Raw genomic sequence first — 18,246 nt, forward strand, 5'->3', positions numbered from 1 at the left:
ATTTTAATAATGCTTGCAAACTCCCGCAGTGGGGCAATGTTAGTGAACCTCGCAAATCTGATTATAAAGACATTCTTGCTAGTATCACTGTGGGGGGATCTAGATAAATTACACAAGCTACCATAGGGAGCATTCATTTTCCTTCCATACATTATTTTGCTCTCTTCGTAGGTAGATGCATTAATGGTAAAGATGAGGCTTGTCACATGTGCCTTCCGGATCTTAGTGTCCTCAAGAGTGCGTTATTAAGTGATAAACAATATAACTTGTGGGCCATTGTTGCACGAAGGTTGCATCTTAATGGTTTAAGCGGAGATTTGTATACTGGAATTTATGCAACTCGTGTAGCTAATTATCTTGATGTACCCATACATGAAAATGATACGGAATTGCCTCCTTCTTATCTGGATTATAATGCTATGGTTCGCCATCAGTTTGTTGAAAAGAATGAACAGTCCCTCTAGTATCGACTAATCTTTGACAGACGTCGCACTGTCCATATTGCTCTCCCTGCCCCTACTTTCTTTGACTTGCAGGCAAAAAGGAGATATGTTATAACCAGGAAGGAGGCGAACGAGTATAAAAGGAGGATGGAGGCAGCTCGCCTCCAAGCTGCAGCTCGTCAGGCAGTAGCCGCTGCATCTCAGTACGACCCCAGCTACAACTTTGGATATCCGCCAGGCCAGCCGTGGCCCTAGAACAACTTAGGCCAAAAGCCAAAGCTTGGTGGAATTACAGCTTAGTCCAATGCACGTGCACTATCTATTATTATTTAATTAAAACAAGAGGCAAATAAGCCATCATGTTCGTCCACATAGATTAGATTATCTTAACCGTAAATTTTAGAAATTAACGGTTGAGATACAAAAGATGCAGCGTTACACATAAATATGACCATGGACAAATATTTTGACATGTCACGTACTAATTGTTCAACCATCTTTGGTTAACACGTATGTCTTTCTCTCCGCAAAAAAAAAAAGAAATGCATATGTCTTTTTACTAAAAAGGTTAGGTAGCAATCAGACTAGCCTACGTTTTGTTATACTATAAAAGGAGACTACCTTAGGTTTCTATTGCAAAGTACGGCAACAAAAAAAGAGTTCAGCAGCCAACTAGGAAAGAGTCCAGTTCGGAAGGAGGAATAGCAAGAGTCGGACCATAGCAACCCCACCCAACAAAAAGAAGTGCCCTCTAATAAAAAAAAGAAGCGTGCGAGAAGAGTACATGTTGGTGCTGATGTCCAATATAATTCCTGTAAAGTAATCAATATGGACTCCTCCTTTTCTGCCGTAAAAAATTAATAGTCTGTACTCCTACTTTCCCTTTTTTAACTTAGTACTCCTGCTTTTTTTTAACTGGTCTATACTTCTACTGAGTTATCCACGTTGGTATAACAAAACTGCTCTACCCAGACTAAAAAATAGATTTGAGAAAAAGAGAGTGAAAAATAGATGTAAACGTATATATACATGTCAAAGCGAATAGGCAAAGAGATTATCAGAATACTTCTGTTTCTACCCAGACTGAAAATAGATTTGATAAATAAAGAATGAAAAATAGATGTTTACATATATACATATCAAAGAAAGCGAGGCAAACAGATTATCAGAATATTTCATCACGTTAGTCCATATAGATTAAATTATCTTAACCGCAAGTTTTAGAGATTAACGGTTGAGATATAAAAGATGCAGCGTTACACATAAATATGACAATGGACAAATATTTTGACATGTCACGTACTAATTGTTCAACCATCTTTGGTTAACACGTATGTCTTTCTCCCCGCAAAAAAAAACACGTATGTCTTTCTCTCCCAAAAAAATAAAGAAACGCATATGTCTTTTTACTAAAAAGGTTAGGTAGCAATCAAACTAGCCTACGTTTTGTTATACTATAAAAGGAGACTACCTTAGGTTGCTATTGCAAAGTACGGCAACAAAAAAAGTGTTCAGAAGCCAACTAGGATCCAATTCGGAAGGAGGAATAGCAAGAGTCGGACCGTAGCAACCCCACCCAACAAAAAGAAGTGCCCTCTAATAAAAAATGAAGCGGCCGAGAAGAGTACATGTTGGTGCTGATGTCCAATATAATTTCAGTAAAGTAATCAATATGGGCTCCTTCTTTTTCTGTGGTAAAAAAAATAATAGTCTGTACTCCTGCTTTTCCTTTTTTAACTTAGTACTCCTGCTTTTTTTTTTAACTGGTCTATACTTCTACTGAGTTATCCACGTTGGTATAACAAAACTGCTCTACCCAGAGTAAAAAATAGATTTGAGAAAAAGAGGGTGAAAAATAGATGTAAACGTATATATACATGTCAAAGAGAATAGGCAAAGGTTTCCTACCCTAGCCGTCGCCGCCACCAGGCGACTAGGGCGAGGCGACTCTTTTCCTCCGATCTCCACCAGCCGGTGCGCTGGCCCCCTTTCGCTTCGGCCGCTGCTCCGGCGGCAGGAGGGAGGGGGACCCCGTTCCTCCGCTCTGTAGTTAGGTTTTGGATTTGTAGGTCGTGGTACGTCGTTGGGGTGGTGGGAGCGGCGCCCGAACGAATAAATCTGCCTCAACCCCACTCCCACACCGGCGGTGTCCTTCATGGCGGCGTCTAGGAGTTGATGGCATCGTGTCTCTGTCGATCCCTCAGATCGACACTGTTAGGGTTCATGGATGGTGTTGACGAGGCGGCGGCGGCGACTCCATCAGGTGTGTCTCTCCTTCTACTCTGTCCCCGTTGCTGTGGCGTTGTCACCGATGTCATGGTGAAGCAGGGAGGTTTTGTCGTTCAAGAGTACGCGCAGGCGGTTGTCTACGCAAGTAACAGCTGGAAGATGGAGAATCTTGTGTTGGGTCTGTTGTCGAAGGCGGGCAGTTCTGCTTTCCTTCTCCGACGTCGTTGTCATGCGAGGGTGTCAGTTCTGAAGTTCGATGGCGTGTCCGGGGACATGTTGCCCTGGTCTAATTCTTTCAACGGCTATGGTTTTGCTTTTGGCAAACTACTTTGGAGGTCCGTAAAGCTGCTGATCCGCGATGGAGCCGCGCCGAGCTTGGGCGAAGAGGTGATCTGTCTTTTTACCCTTTGGTGGCCACTTCGGTCGTGTCGAAGGAAAGGGACAGGCGCTGCTATTTTGCATAGGATTTTCCTATCTTTTCCATCATGTATGGTCGGTACTTGCGTGCCTTGTAACTTGATATTTATTCTATATAAATGAGACACGTATTACCATGCAAAAAAAAAGAGAATATGCAAAGAGATTATCAGAATACTTCTGTTTCTACCCAGACTGAAAATTGATTTGATAAATAAAGAATGAAAAATAGATGTTTACATATATACATATGAAAGAAATCCTGGCAAAGAGATTATCAGAATATTTCATCCCGTTAGTCCATATAGATTAAATTATCTTAACCGTAAGTTTTAGAGATTAACGGTTGAGATATAAAAGATGCAGCGTTACACATAAATATGATAATGGACAAATATTTTGACATGTCACGTACTAATTGTTCAACCATCTTTGGTTAACACGTATGTCTTTCTCTCCCAAAAAAATAAATAAACGCATATGTCTTTTTACTAAAAAGGTTAGGTAGCAATCAGACTAGCCTACGTTTTGTTATACTATAAAAGGAGACTACCTTAGGTTGCTATTGCAAAGTACGGCAACAAAAAAGATTTCAGAAGCCAACTAGGATCCAATTCGGAAGGAGGACTAGCAAGAGTCGGACCGTAGCAACCCCACCCAACAAAAAGAAGTGCCCTCTAATAAAAAAAGAAGCGGGCGAGAAGAGTACATGTTGGTGCTGATGTCCAATATAATTTCAGTAAAGTAATCAATATGGACTCCTTCTTTTTCTGCGGTAAAAGAATAATAGTCTGTACTCCTGCTTTTCCTTTTTGAACTTAGTACTCCTGCTTTTTTTTTAACTTGTCTATACTTCTACTGCGTTACCCACGTTGGTCTAACAAAACTGCTCTACCTATACTAAAAAATAGATTTGAGAAAAAGAGAGTGAAAAATAGATGTAAACGTATATATACATGTCAAAGAGAATAGGCAAAGAGATTATCAGAATACTTCTGTTTCTACCCAGACTGAAAATAGATATGATAAAAAAAGATTGAAAAATATGTGTTTACATATATACATATCAAAGGAAGCGAGGCAAAGAGATTATCAGAATACTTCTGTTTGATAATAAAGTATTCGAGACAATAAGAAAAATTTCTCTACCCAGACTAAAAAACAGATTAGAGAAAAAGAGAGTGAAAATAGATGTGAACGTATATATACATGTCAAAGAGAGTAGGCAAAGAGATTATCAGAGATGACAATAAGTCGGACAACGCAGCCGCCTCCTCCTCCTCCACCAAAATAGCTAGGGTTTGTGCCTCTCGCCGGCTCCGCCGCAGGTCTGCCTCGTCTCCGGTGGCCCTAGGGCCATGGAGGCGAGGTGGACCCTGGCAAGGGCCGGCGAGAGGGCTCCATTGTTAGTCGTTCCTTTCAGATTTGTTAGGTTTTGTGTCCTATTCAGGAAGACGAGACGGCGGCGGCTCTCTGGAGATGGAATAAAAGTCTCCCCGCCTAGCCCCCGTTCCAGTGGTGCGTCTAGCATCGTTGGTGGGCGTGTGGAGGTGTGCCTCCGGCGGATCTATCCTCGGCGGATTTGCTCGGATCTGGTTGTTTTTCGTCTATGTTCGTGTGTCTTCAGAATGGATCCTTTCGATCTACGTTATCCTTCATCGACGGCGGTTGTTGTTCTGGTGCGCTGGTCCTATGGGGCCTTAGCACGACGACTTCCCGACTGTCTAGTACAACAAGTTGTGTCCGACTCCGGCGAGGGAGGGGCGATGACAGCGGCGCTCCTTTGGCTTGCTTCAGTGCTTGTAGTCATCGATAGGTGGTCTACGGACCTGGATGTAATTTTTATTATTTCTGGTGTTCGTTGTACCGCCATGATTGAAGATGAATAGATCGGAAGTTTTTCGCAAAAAAAAGAGATTATCAGAATACTTCTGTTTACCAAGACTGAAAATAGATTTGATAAAAAAAGATTGAAAATAGATGTTTACATATATACATATCAAAAAAGTGGGGCAAAGAGATTATCATAATACTTTTGTTGATAATAAAGTATTCAAGACAATATGATGTTAATTGTATTATATCATGGATGTAAATTTTGATGCAACATACAGTATATCTAAGAGCCATCAATCTACTTTCAGATACTAATTATGCATGGTGTGTGTGTTCTAATTACAGTGGCCAAAGTTCTGAAAATAATATGAAGAAATAATGCATCAAGATGCATCACTTTAAGTTGAATAATCTTCATAAGAAAAATAAAGACCATGTGAAAGCATATCCAATGAACATGCATAAGAAAAGTACTCATCGGTTTAAAACATTTGTGATCACTAATATATGGAGAAGTATTTTGGCTGGATATTTAAGAATAATAAATAAGTAGTATTGACTTCAAAATACATTTTTTCCCATATGTCATTTTTCAATATTTTTTATTTATTATAATGAATCGTAGTAAAATTGTGATTTGAAAAATGCAAATAATCAAGTCTACCATATACTTTAAAACATAAGGAGAGCTATATAATTATATTAGAAGGACACCTATAATCATCATGGAAAATGCTCAACTGCTGGAGAACCTATGAATATCTCAATCATTTATGCTTCATGAGTTCAAATTATTGTAATTGTCTTGAAGCAGACTAATGGAGGGACGAGCAAACAATCGAATAAAAAAATTCCGCAAAGAAACCAGGAAGGTGAGAGTGACACATACATCCATTAAGGAAAAGTCACAACTCTTGAGTACATATGATTATGCAAATAATGTACGGTCGATGAGTATAATTTTTAGTCTTAATTGTTTTGGAGACCAACAGAGTAAGAAGATGAAAAACGAGTGAGGTTTTATTTCTAGGTAAAAATGAGGGAGATGAGAGAACGCAAAAAAAATGATGGATGAGTAAAAAGTAGTCATAATAATTGTGTAAATATGTTAGAGTGACATATGTCTATATTCACATGTACATGCAAAAATCAGAAGAAGAAAAATGCAAACTCTATCAAAAAAGACCGTGCACATCTACAAAATCCAATTATCCAGAGATGTCGTGTTGATTCTGAGTTATTACCTTAATGAGATGTAATATTAAAGGCCAAACATTGTCAACGTATGAGGGATGGAGAACATTTTTTTTAACACAATACATACAAAGACGCACATACATGCGCACATACACTTATCCCTATGAACGCACGCACGCACACACCCCACCGCTCAGAGAACCTCTGAGAGACTGAGCCGGTTCATCATCTTTAGATTGACAAAGTCTTCACAGATGCCTTCGTAGTCGACAGTACATCTCCTCCCCTTGAGCACACATTACCGCAAGCCTTAAAATAAATCCTGGAAAATGCGAGCACAAGTGTCAAGTCTATGATTTGAACTTTCGTGCTCTGGGATACCGACCATCATATTTGTTTACTTGGGTTGAATAATCTTTTGTGTTGATTGTATACCTATTATAATGGCGCACATAAAATACTAAATAAAAAAATTCTTCGTTACTAGCAACCAAATCAGCAATGATGGAATTTCATCTAAAACAACGATGCTATATATAATGTAGCGCAATGTGGTCATTTTATGCCGTCAACTAAGAAAAATATTATGGACACCCATAAATAATTATAACAAATCCAAGTATTTTTAATTGAGAGTTAGAATGCAAAAAAGTGTAACTTATGTATGAAGATCTTTTTTCCAAAATAATATACGTCATGGTAAAATAGTAGTCCATTCAACCAAACACCAAAAATGACTCTAAATAATATTTATACAAATTTTATGAAAATAACATGTAAGACATCCATATTAAGTTAAGTTGTTGGCCAAAATTTATATATAGAACTGTAAATTTTTATATAATGTACTATCAAAATAGATCCAGAAGAATGTGTATTGCCAAATTTTACAAAAATAGCTTCTTATATATTAATAATATTCGTCCATAGGAGATAGTATATATTTATCAGTGATCTGCTTTCAATACTAACATTATATTAGCATATTGTATGAAAATAGGATCAAAGATTTCATATGGTGACCCAATCAAAATCGAAAATACCATGTGTAAATATACGTACAAAATCTAGCCGCGCAAATGCGTGGGTCACCCCGCTAGTTATTATTATCCACACCGTTCTTTCCTGTGAGTGAAAGGCAATAATGACGATATATGATGGACTGGTTGAGATGAGAGAAGCTGGTATGAACTCGACCTATCTTGTTTTTGTAAATATGATTAGTTCATCATTCCTGATTCAGCCTATTACGAATGAAATATGTTTGCAATAACAATTAGAGATTATAGTTGCTCATGCTATGCTTAATTTGCTAGGAGTTTATAATGGTTTACCTTGCGTGCCAACATGCTATTAAAATGGTTGTGATGTGGTATGATAGGGTGGTATCCTCCTTTGAACGATTCGAGTGGCTTGACTTGGCACATGTTCACGCATATAGTTGAAACAAAATCAACATAGCCTCCATTATATTTATGTCCATGGTGAATTATATCCTACTCATGCTTGCACTCAGTGTTGATTAATTTTAATGCATGTTCATGACTATTGTCGCTCTCTAGTTGGTCGCTTCCCAGTCTTTTTCTAGCCTTCACTTGTACTAAGCGGGAATACTGCTTGTGCATCCACTTCCATAAACCCCAAAGTTTTTCCATATGAGTCCACCATACCTTCCTATATGCGGTATCTACCTGCCGTTACAAGTAAATTTGTATGTGCCAAACTCTCAACCTTCAAATGAAATTCTATTTTGTATGCTCGAATAGCTCATGTATCAACTAGGGTTGTCTATATCTTCCATGCTAGGTGGGTTATTCTCACGATGAGTGGACTCCGCTCACCATTCACGAGAAAATGGCCGGTAACCGGGATGCCCGGTCCCATGGTCAAATCAAAATATTTGCAAACAAAACTCCCCCGGGATTGTTGTTAGTTGGAGGCACCCGTTGTTTCGGGCAAGCCATGGATTGATGCTTGTTGGTGGTGGGGGAGTATAAAATTTACCATTCTGTTTGGGAACCACCTATAATGTGTGTAGCATGGAAGATATCGAGATCTCTCGGTTGTTATGTTGACAATGAAAGTATGCCACTCAAAATATTGTTTATCTCTATTTCAAAACTCGAGCTCTGGCACCTCTACAAATCCCTGCTTCCCTCTGCGAAGGGCCCATCTATTTACTTTTATGTTGAGTCATCACCCTCTTATTAAAAAGCACCAGTTGGAGAGCACCGTTGTCATTTGCATATATTACTATTAATTTACATTGAGTATGACTATGACTGGATCTCTTTTACCATGAATTACAATGTCCAGTCAGTCCTTCATCTTCAGAGGTGCTCTGCATTTATGTTTTGCGGTCTCAGAAACGGCTAGCGAGATACCATCTTGTTATATCATATTATGATTGTTTTGAGAAAGTGTTGTCATCCGAGATTTATTATTATTGCTCACTAGTTGATTATGCCATTGATATGAGTAAACATGAGACCTAAATGTTATTGTGAATATGGTTAGTTCATAATATTTGCTGAAAACTTGAATGCTGGCTTTACATATTTGCAACAACAAGATCAAACAGAGTTTGTAAACTTTTCCTTTATCACTTTCAATTTGTCAACTGAGTTGCTTGAGGACAAGCAAAGGTTTAAGCTTGGGGGAGTTGATACGTCTCCAACGTATCTACTTTTCCAAACACTTTTGCCCTTGTTTTGGACTCTAATTTGCATGATTTGAATGGAACTAACCCAGACTGACGTTGTTTTTAGCAGAATTGCCATGGTGTTATTTTTGTGCAGAAATAAAAGTTCTCGGAATGACCTGAGACTTCACGGAGAATATTATTGGAATAATAAAAAATACTGGCAAAAGAATCAACACCAGGGGGCCAACACCCTGTCCACGAGGGTGGAGGGCGCGCCCACCCCCCTGGGGCACGCCCCTGCCTCGTGGGCCCCCTGAGGCTCCACCGACCTCAACTCCAACTCTATATATTCACGTTCGGGGAAAAAAATCAGAGAGAAGGATTCATCACGTTTTACGATACGGAGCCGCCGCCAAGCCCTAATCTCTCTCGGGAGGGCTGATCTGGAGTCCATTCGGGGCTCCGGAGAGGGGAATTCATCGCCGTCGTCATCATCAACCATCACCAATTGCATGATGCTCACCGCCGTGCGTGAGTAATTCCATCGTAGGCTTGCTGGACAGTGATGGGTTGGATGAGATTTATTATGTAATCGAGTTAGTTTTGTTAGGGTTTGATCCCTAATGTCCATTATGTTCTGAGATTAATGTTGCTATGACTTTGCTATGCTTAATGATTGTCACTAGGGCCCGAGTGCCATGAATTCAGATCTGAACCTATTATGTTTCCATGAATATATGTGAGTTCTTGATCCTATCTTGCAAGTCAATAGTCACCTACTATGTGTTTTGATCCGGCAACCCCGAAGTGACAATAATCAGGACCACTCCCGGTGATGACCGTAGTTTGAGGAGTTCATGTATTTACTAAGTGTTAATGCTTTGGTCCAGTACTCTATTAAAAGGGGGCCTTAATATCCCTTAGTTTCCAATAGTACCCCGCTGCCACGGGAGGGTAGGACAAAAGATGTCATGCAAGTTCTTTTCCAGAAGCACGTATGACTATATTCAGAATACATGCCCACATTACATTGATGAACTGGAGCTAGTTCTGTGTCACCCTATGTTATAACTGTTGCATGAGGAATCGCATCGACATAATTATCCATCACTGATCCAATGCCTACGAGCTTTTCACATATTGATCTTTGCTTAGTTACTTTTCTGTTGCCACTCTTACAATTACTACAAAACTGCTACCGTTACCTTTGCCACCGTTACCGTTACTTCCATACTACTTTGCTACTAAATACTTTATTTGCTGCAGATATTAAGTTTTCTAGGTGTGGTTGAATTGACAACTCAACTGCTAATACTTGAGAATAATCTTCGGCTCCCCTTGTGTCGAATCAATAAATTTGGGTTGAACACTCTACCCTCGAAAACTGTTGCGATCCCCTATACTTGTGGGTTATCATGTGCCTTGCTATTAGTTTAGCAGGGAGGTACCAACGTAATCCAGGAGTGGATCACTAGACAGCGGTCAAGAACATCCTGAAATACCTGAAAAGGACTAAGGATATGTTTCTCGTTTATGGACGTGACAAAGAGCTCGTCGTAAATGGTTACGTCGATGCAAGCTTTGACACTGGTCCGGATGACTCTAAGTCACAAACCGGATACATATTTATATTGAACTGTGGAGCTGTCAGTTGGTGCCGTTCTAAGCAAAGCGTCGTGGCGGGATCTACGTGTGAAGCGGAGTACATAGCTGCTTCGAAAGCAGCAAATGAAGGAGTCTGGATGAAGGAGTTCATATCCGATCTAGGTGTCATACCTAGTGCATCGGGTCCAATGAAAATCTTTTGTGACAATAGTCACAATACTGGTGCAATTGCCTTGGCAAAGGAATCCAGATTTCACAAGAGAACCAAGCACATCAAGAGACGCTTCAATTCCATCCGCGATCAAGTCAAGGAGGGAGACATAGAGATTTGGAAGATACATACGGATCTGAATGTAGCAGACCCGTTGACTAAGCCTCTCTCATGAGCAAAACATGATCAGCACCAAGACTCCATGGGTGTTAGAATCATTACTGTGTAATCTAGATTATTGACTCTAGTGCAAGTGGGAGACTGAAGGAAATATGCCCTAGAGGCAATAATAAAGTTGTTATTTATATTTCCTTATATCATGATGAACGTTTATTATTCATGCTAGAATTGTATTAACTGGAAACTTAGTACATGTGTGAATACATAGAAAAACAGAGTGTCACTAGTATGCCTCTACTTGACTAGCTCGTTGAATCAAAGATGGTTAGGTTTCCTAGCCATAGACATGAGTTGTCATTTGATTAACGGGATCACATCATTAGAGAATGATGTGATTGACTTGACCCATTCCGTTAGCTTAGCACTTGATCGTTTAGTATGTTGTTATTGCTTTCTTCATGACTTATACATGTTCCTATGACTATGAGATTATGCAACTCCCGAATACCGGAGGAACACTTTGTGTGCTACCAAAATTCACAACGTAACTGGGTGATTATAAAGGTGCTCTAAACGTGTCTTCGATGGTGTTTGTTGAGTTGGCATAGATCGAGATTAGGATTTGTCACTCCGATTGTCGGAGAGGTATCTCTGGGCCCTCTCGGTAATGCACATCACTATAAGCCATGCAAGCAATATGACTAATGTGTTAGTTGCGGGATGATGCATTACGGAACGAGTAAAGAGACTTGCCGGTAATGAGATTAAACTAGGTATTGAGGTACCGACGATCGAATCTCGGGCAAGTAACATACCGATGACAAAGGGAACAACGTATGTTGTTATGCGGTTTTGCCGATAAAGATCTTCGTATAATATGTGGGAGCCCATACGAACATCCAGGTTCCGCTATTGGTTATTGACGGGAGACGTGTCTCAGTCATGTCTACATTGTTGTCGAACCCGTAGGGTCCACACGCTTAACGTTCGGTGACGATCGGTATTATGAGTTTATGTGTTTTGATGTACCGAAGGTAGTTCGGAGTCCCGGATATGATCACGGACATGACGAGGAGTCTCGAAATGGTCGAGACATAAAGATAGATATATTGGATGACTATGTTTGGACATCGGAATGGTTCCCGGTGAGTTCGTGCATTTACCGGAGTACCGGGAGGTTACCGGAACCCCCCGGGAAGTATATGGGCCTTATTGGGCCATAGTGGGAGAGAGGAGAAGGAAGCCTAGGAGGGGGCGCCCCCCCCCCAAGCCAAATCCGAATTGGGTGGGGGCCGACCCCCCTTTCCTTCCTCCTTCCTTCCCCTTCCTTCCTCTCCTAGTCCAACTAGGGAAGGGGGGGAATCCTACTCCCGGTGGGAGTAGGACTCCTCCAGGGCGCGCCATAGAGGGCCGGCCCTCCCCCCTCCTCCACTCCTTTATATACGGGGGAGGGGGCACCCCATAGACACAGAAGTTGACATTGTCTTAGCCATGTGTGGTGCCCCCTTCCACCATAATCCACCTCGGTCATATCATTGCAGTGCTTAGGCAAAGCCCTGCGCCGGTAACTTCATCATCACCGTCATCACGCCGTCGTGCTAACGAAGCTCTGCCTCAACACTCAGCTAGATTGAGAGTTCGTGGGACGTCACCGAGCTGAACGTGCGCAGATCGTGGAGGTGTCGTACTTTCGGTACTAGGATCGGTCGGATCGTGAAGATGTATGACTACATCAACTGCGTTGCCATAACGCTTCCGCTTTCGGTCTACTTGGGTACGTAGACAACACTCTCCCCTCTCGTTGCTATGCATCACCATGATGGATCTTGCGTGTGCGAAGAAATTTTTTGAAATTACTGCGTTCCCCAACAGGTGGACGGCGACGCCATGGGCGGCGGACGGCGTCGGCGTGGGCTCGGGGGTCGGGCAGGGACACGGGCGATGGCGATGGCGTCCGGGCAGCCTGGCGGCGTCGAGGAGGTCGGCGTCGTCGGGGGAAACTGCAGATGAAAATGAAAATTTTCACAAGTGTTTTCTTATATACATGAAGCATTGGTCCCAGTTTGAGGCAGGAACCGGGACCAATGCCCCCCTTTAGTCCCGGTTCGTGCCACCAACCGGGACCAAAGGTCTCTTTTCAGGAGCCCAAAGGGTGGGAAGCAGAGACCTTTGGTCCCGGTTGGTGGCACGAGCCGGGACCAAAGGTGGGCATTGGTCCCAGTTGGTGCCACGAACCGGGACCGAAGGGGTGCATTGGTCCCGGTTCGTGGCACCAACCGAGACCAATGGCCCGCGCCTGGCACAGCCGCGGTGCGGTTGGATGTTTAGTCCCACCTCGCTAGCTGAGTGGCTTCGGCACATGTTTATAAGCGTGGCTGCGCCATCTCTCTCGAACTCCTCTGAACTGCAGGCCTACGGTCCTAATCTCACATTGCTATGCCTGTGGGCCTACTAGCCTGCGGCGGGCCTGAATCCTGACCCAACTAGCTGGGTTTCTAGTCGTATTCAGGCCGTGGTGGCCCAGTAGGCGACATTTTTTCTGTTTTCTTTTTTGCTTTACTTTTTTTTCTACTTACAACTAAATACTTACAGTTTTCGGTGATTCTTTTTGCTTTTAGGTCACAAAAATTATAAACTTTTTTTAGTGCCATTAGTTTTCAAATTTGAATAGTTTAAAATTGAATTCTTTTAAATTTGTGTGAATCACTCGTTTGTGAATAACTTTACTATAAAAATAGATTTTTGAGTGATTCTTTTTCCTACTATTTAATATTACTGTGCTTTATCATTATATTCAATTTGGGCTATTAGTTCATTCTTTTTGCTATTAGTTCATTCTTTGAGCTAAATGACCCTGAAATTGAAAAGCACTTCAAATGGACTCTGAAGAGGTTGAAAGTTGGCATGGTATCATCATTTCACCCACATAGCATGTTCTAGAAAGTTGAGAGGGTTACGGCAAAAACTGGATGCACTTCGTGTACAAAATGGACAATCGCTTTCGAAGTATGAGGGTTTCGGACGAAAACGCATCTGTTACAAAGGGATTTTATTTTTTTAACTTATTTTAACTCCAGACTTTTTGTGTGTTCAAAATTCACCATACAAAGTCACATCATCAATTTTCAATCCTTTCTGACTTCATTTGGTATTTTTCATGCATTTACTAATTTTTTAAGCTAAATGACCCTGAAATTGAGAAGCACTACAAATGAACTCTGAAAAGGTTGAAAGTTGGCATGGTATAATCATTTCACCCACATAGCATGTTATAAAAAGTTGAGAGGGTTACGACAAAAACTGGTTGCACTTCGTGTACAAAACGGACAATCTTGTTCGAAGTATCAGGGTTTCATACGAAAGCTCATCTGTTACAAAAGGCATTCATTTCTTCACATGTAACTGTAGTGATATTCTATATCAAAGGCATCATAATAATAGTTGTGGAGAGAAAGTCTTCAGTTTTTCTTCGCTTGTGTCCTTTACTTATTGCGCCGTAACCATGGATAATCTTCATCATTTAACAGGGTGCTTGGGTCAACCTTGACTTTGAAGGGTGGAATTTCATGAAATTTTTCATAATCTTCAGACATGTCTTTCTTGCCCTCCATTCCCACGATGTCTCTTTTTCCTAAAAGAACTATGTGGCGCTTTGGCTCATCGTATGATGTATTCGCTTCCTTGTCTTTTCATTTTCTCGGTTTGGTAGACATGTCCTTCACATAGAAAACCTGCGCCACATCATTTGCTAGGACAAATGGTTCGTCTGTGTACCCAAGATTGTTCAGATCCACTGTTGTCATTCCGTACTGTGGGTCTACCTGTACCCCGCCTCCTGATAGATTGAACCATTTGCACTGAAACAAAGGGACCTTAAAATCATGTCCATAGTCAAGTTCCCATATGTCCACTATGTAACCATAATATGTGTCCTTTCCCCTCTTGGTTGCTGCATCAAAGAGGAGACCACTGTTTTGGTTGGTGCTCTTTTGATCTTGGGCGATCGTGTAAAATGTATTCCCATTTATCTTGTACCCTTTGTAAGTCAATACAGTCGAAGATGGTCCCCTGGCCAACGAGTATATATAGTTCATCAGAAACAATGTTGTCACCCATGAGACATGTTTGCAACCAACTGCCAAAAGTCCTAATGTGTTCACATGTAATCCAGTCGTCACACTGCCGAGGTAGAATTATGTAGAACTGTGTAATGTGCTTGAGACCAAGAATGCCCGTCCCTACATATTATTGAGTCGGCTCCTAGCGTGCCTTTTCCAGCCAGTCTCCCCTCATACCGCGATTGAGGGAGACCAATCTTCTTAAGGTCAGGAATGAACTCAACACAAAACCCAATGACATCCTCTGTTTGATGGCCCATGGAGATGCTTCCTTCTGGCCTAGCGCGGTTACGAACATATTTCTTTAGGACTCCCATGAACCTCTCAAAGGGGAACTTATTGTGTAGAAATACAGGGCCCAGAACGACAACCTCGTCGACTAGATGAACTAGGACGTGTGTCATGATATTGAAGAAGGATGGTGGGAACACCGGCTCGAAACTAACAAGACATTGCGCCACATCACTTATTAACCTTGGTAGGATTTCTGGATCGATCACCTTCTAAGAGATTGCATTGAGGAACGCACATATCTTCGCAATGGCTAATCAAACGTTTTCCGGTAGAAGCCCCCTCAATGCAACCGGAAGCCACTACAAAAAAAGACACATCCGTGACATTTTGGGCCGAACGAATTTTTTTTCTGTCATACTTATGACACTTCTATGACGATAATTGTGACAAAACCCGGTATCATCCTAGATGTGGCGGGGTCCTACTTCTATGACAAAAAATCATGACAGCAAATGGGCTTTTCGTCCTGGGCGGGCCGGAGACGCAGCTGCATGACATTCTTTTGGCCGTCCATGACGGAAAAAACCATGGTAGAAGCGATGGCGAGGAAAATTATCGGGGTGTTCCCAGTTACGGTGGGTGGTCGGGGCCGAGCGATGCGTGTTTCTCTCGTACACGCATGCGCATGGGTGCGAGGTGTTGGGCTCTAACTGATCCGAGCGATTGCACTCCAGGCTACGCGTTACAGAACCCGAGCGATCGATCGTTGGCTGTTACTAAACCCGATCGAGCGATTCCTTCGCTACTGCTGCTAACTGAAGCCGGTCGATGCTGCCTCTGGATGAACAGTGAGTGTTGCTGGGGGGGTTTGGATGAACATTTCTCGGTGGGGGTGGATGAACAGGACCCCGTGGTGTTGCCTCTGGATGAACAGGACCCCAATCGATCAAGCTGGTTGGGGCAGGATGAACAGGACCCCGTGGAGGGCTGGATGAAGAAGACCACCCCGTGGAGGGCTGGATGAACAATAGACAGTGGAGGGCTGGATGAACGGTAGCCCGTGGAGGTGTGGTTGAACAGGAGCCCGTGGAGAGGGCTGGTTGAACAGTAGCCAGTGGAGTAGCACGCGGTGGAGGCTGGATGAACAGGAGCCCGTGGATGAACAGTCGCAGGTGGAGGCTGGATGAACAGGAGCCCATGGATGAACAGTCGTAGGTGGATGCTGGAGGAAGTCGACGGTGGATGAACAGTATCTCGTGGAGGCTGGAGGGGGTCGAGGGTGGAGATGAACAGTATTCCGTGGAGTCCCGTTTTGTGGTACGCCACACATGACCCCCGTTTCGATCGTAGCGCTCCAACACAAGTCCGTTTCCTCCGTTTTGCGGTACGCCACACCCCTCCCGATCAACGGGAACCCCGTTTCGACCGTAGGAGGTCCGTTTCCTCCGTTTTGCGGTACGCCAGAACCCTCCCGATGAAAAGGATCCCGTTTCGACCGTGGCCGGTCGAACACAAGGCCGTTTCCTCAGTTCTGTGGTACAACAGGCCTCGTTTCCATCAGCTGTTCCATCCAAGCCCTCCCGATGAACACGACGACGCATTCCGTTCTGACCCAGCCGGTTGCCTCCCCATGAACATGACGACGACGCTGTTTCTCCGTTCCGACCCAGCCATGTACACGAGCCCTGGCCGTACGTATGCGCGAGTAGGCATTCGAGACCTTGCCCGTATGTACGTACGTGGCCGTATTTTCCTTCTTGCACACTGGCCGCTGTACGTACGTGTACATGCTACGTGTGCGCCTCTACATCGACCAGTATGTACGTACACGTTCGCGACCAGAATGACAATGCTACGTATGCTTCGACCAGGTGGGTCCCGACTGTCAGGCACTTCCTTGCATGCGAAGATGTAGCTGGTGTGTCCCAGCAGTCAGGGGGCGAATCATTTTTTTTGCCCGGAAGCACTTCCTTGCGTGCGAAGATGTAGCTGGTGGGTGCAACAGTCAGGGGGAAACGTTTTTTTCGTGAAATACGGTGGCCCATCCGGTGGGTCCCCGCTGTCAGGTGGAGGAATAATTATTTTGCGCGTAATAAGGAGGCACTTCCTTGCTACGGCCGTGGACATGCTGTCAGCCTCTCCACGTACAGTCCACGTCCGATGGAAGTCGTTCCTTGACCACGTTGACCACGCCGCGCAGAGAGCACCAGGGCGGTGGACGACAGCGAGGCCTAGGAAGGAGACGACGCGGAACCGGGGAAGACGCGGCAGTGGAAGCCGGTGCAGAGAGGAGTACGAGGGTTCACTGGTTCGGCTGCGGTGTGAGGCTGCCGTCGCCGCAGGGCCTGTCCAGCGGTGGGAAGAGTAGGGGTGGTGAGGCCTCCGCGGCAGCACAGCCGGCCACAGGAGGGAGGAGCATGCGGCACGACCGGCGCTGCTTTGAGCGGCTGGAGCAAGAAGACCAGAGGTTGAAGAAGCACTACAGTCGTTGGATGGACATCGTACGGTCACTGGAACTAGAATCTTTCATATTGACTAAGTTGACAAAGCACTCCGTCCCCGTCAACTTAGTAGGCCCACAAGTTAGCCACCCACCAAGGTGGGTCCCAACTAGCAGGGGGAGTATTCATTTTTTGTGCATAATAAGGAGGCACTTTCGGTGGGTCCGAGCTGACAGCGGGGGGAATGTTTTTTTCACGAAATACGGTGGCCCGTCGGGTGGGTCCCAGCAGTCAGGGGGAAATGTTTTTTCGCCAAATATGGTGGCCCGTCTGGTGGGTCCCTGCTGTCAGGTGGAGGAATAATTATTTTCGCATAATAAGGAGGCACTTCCTTGCGGCTGCCGTGGACCCAGCTGTCAGCCTTTCCACGTACAGTACTCTTCCGATGGAAGTCGTTTCTTGACCACGTTGACCACGCCGCGCCGAGAGCACCAGGGCGGTGGAAGACGGCAAGGCCTAAGAAGGGGACGACGCGGAGCCGGGGAAGACGCGGCAGTGGATGCCCACGCGTAGAGGAGTATGAGGGTTCACTGGTTCGCTGCGGTGTGAGGCTGCCGTCGCCACAGAATAATAGGGGGTGTGGGTGAGTAGAGGGATGGCATGGCCAGCGGTGGGGGTAGTAGGGGGCGGTGAGGCCTCCGCCGTATCGCAGCCGGCCACGGGAGGCAGGAGCACGAGGCATGACCGGTGC

The sequence above is a fragment of the Aegilops tauschii genome, chromosome 6, assembly GCF_002575655.3.
Source record: "Aegilops tauschii subsp. strangulata cultivar AL8/78 chromosome 6, Aet v6.0, whole genome shotgun sequence".
NCBI classification, from domain to species: Eukaryota; Viridiplantae; Streptophyta; class Magnoliopsida; order Poales; family Poaceae; genus Aegilops; species Aegilops tauschii.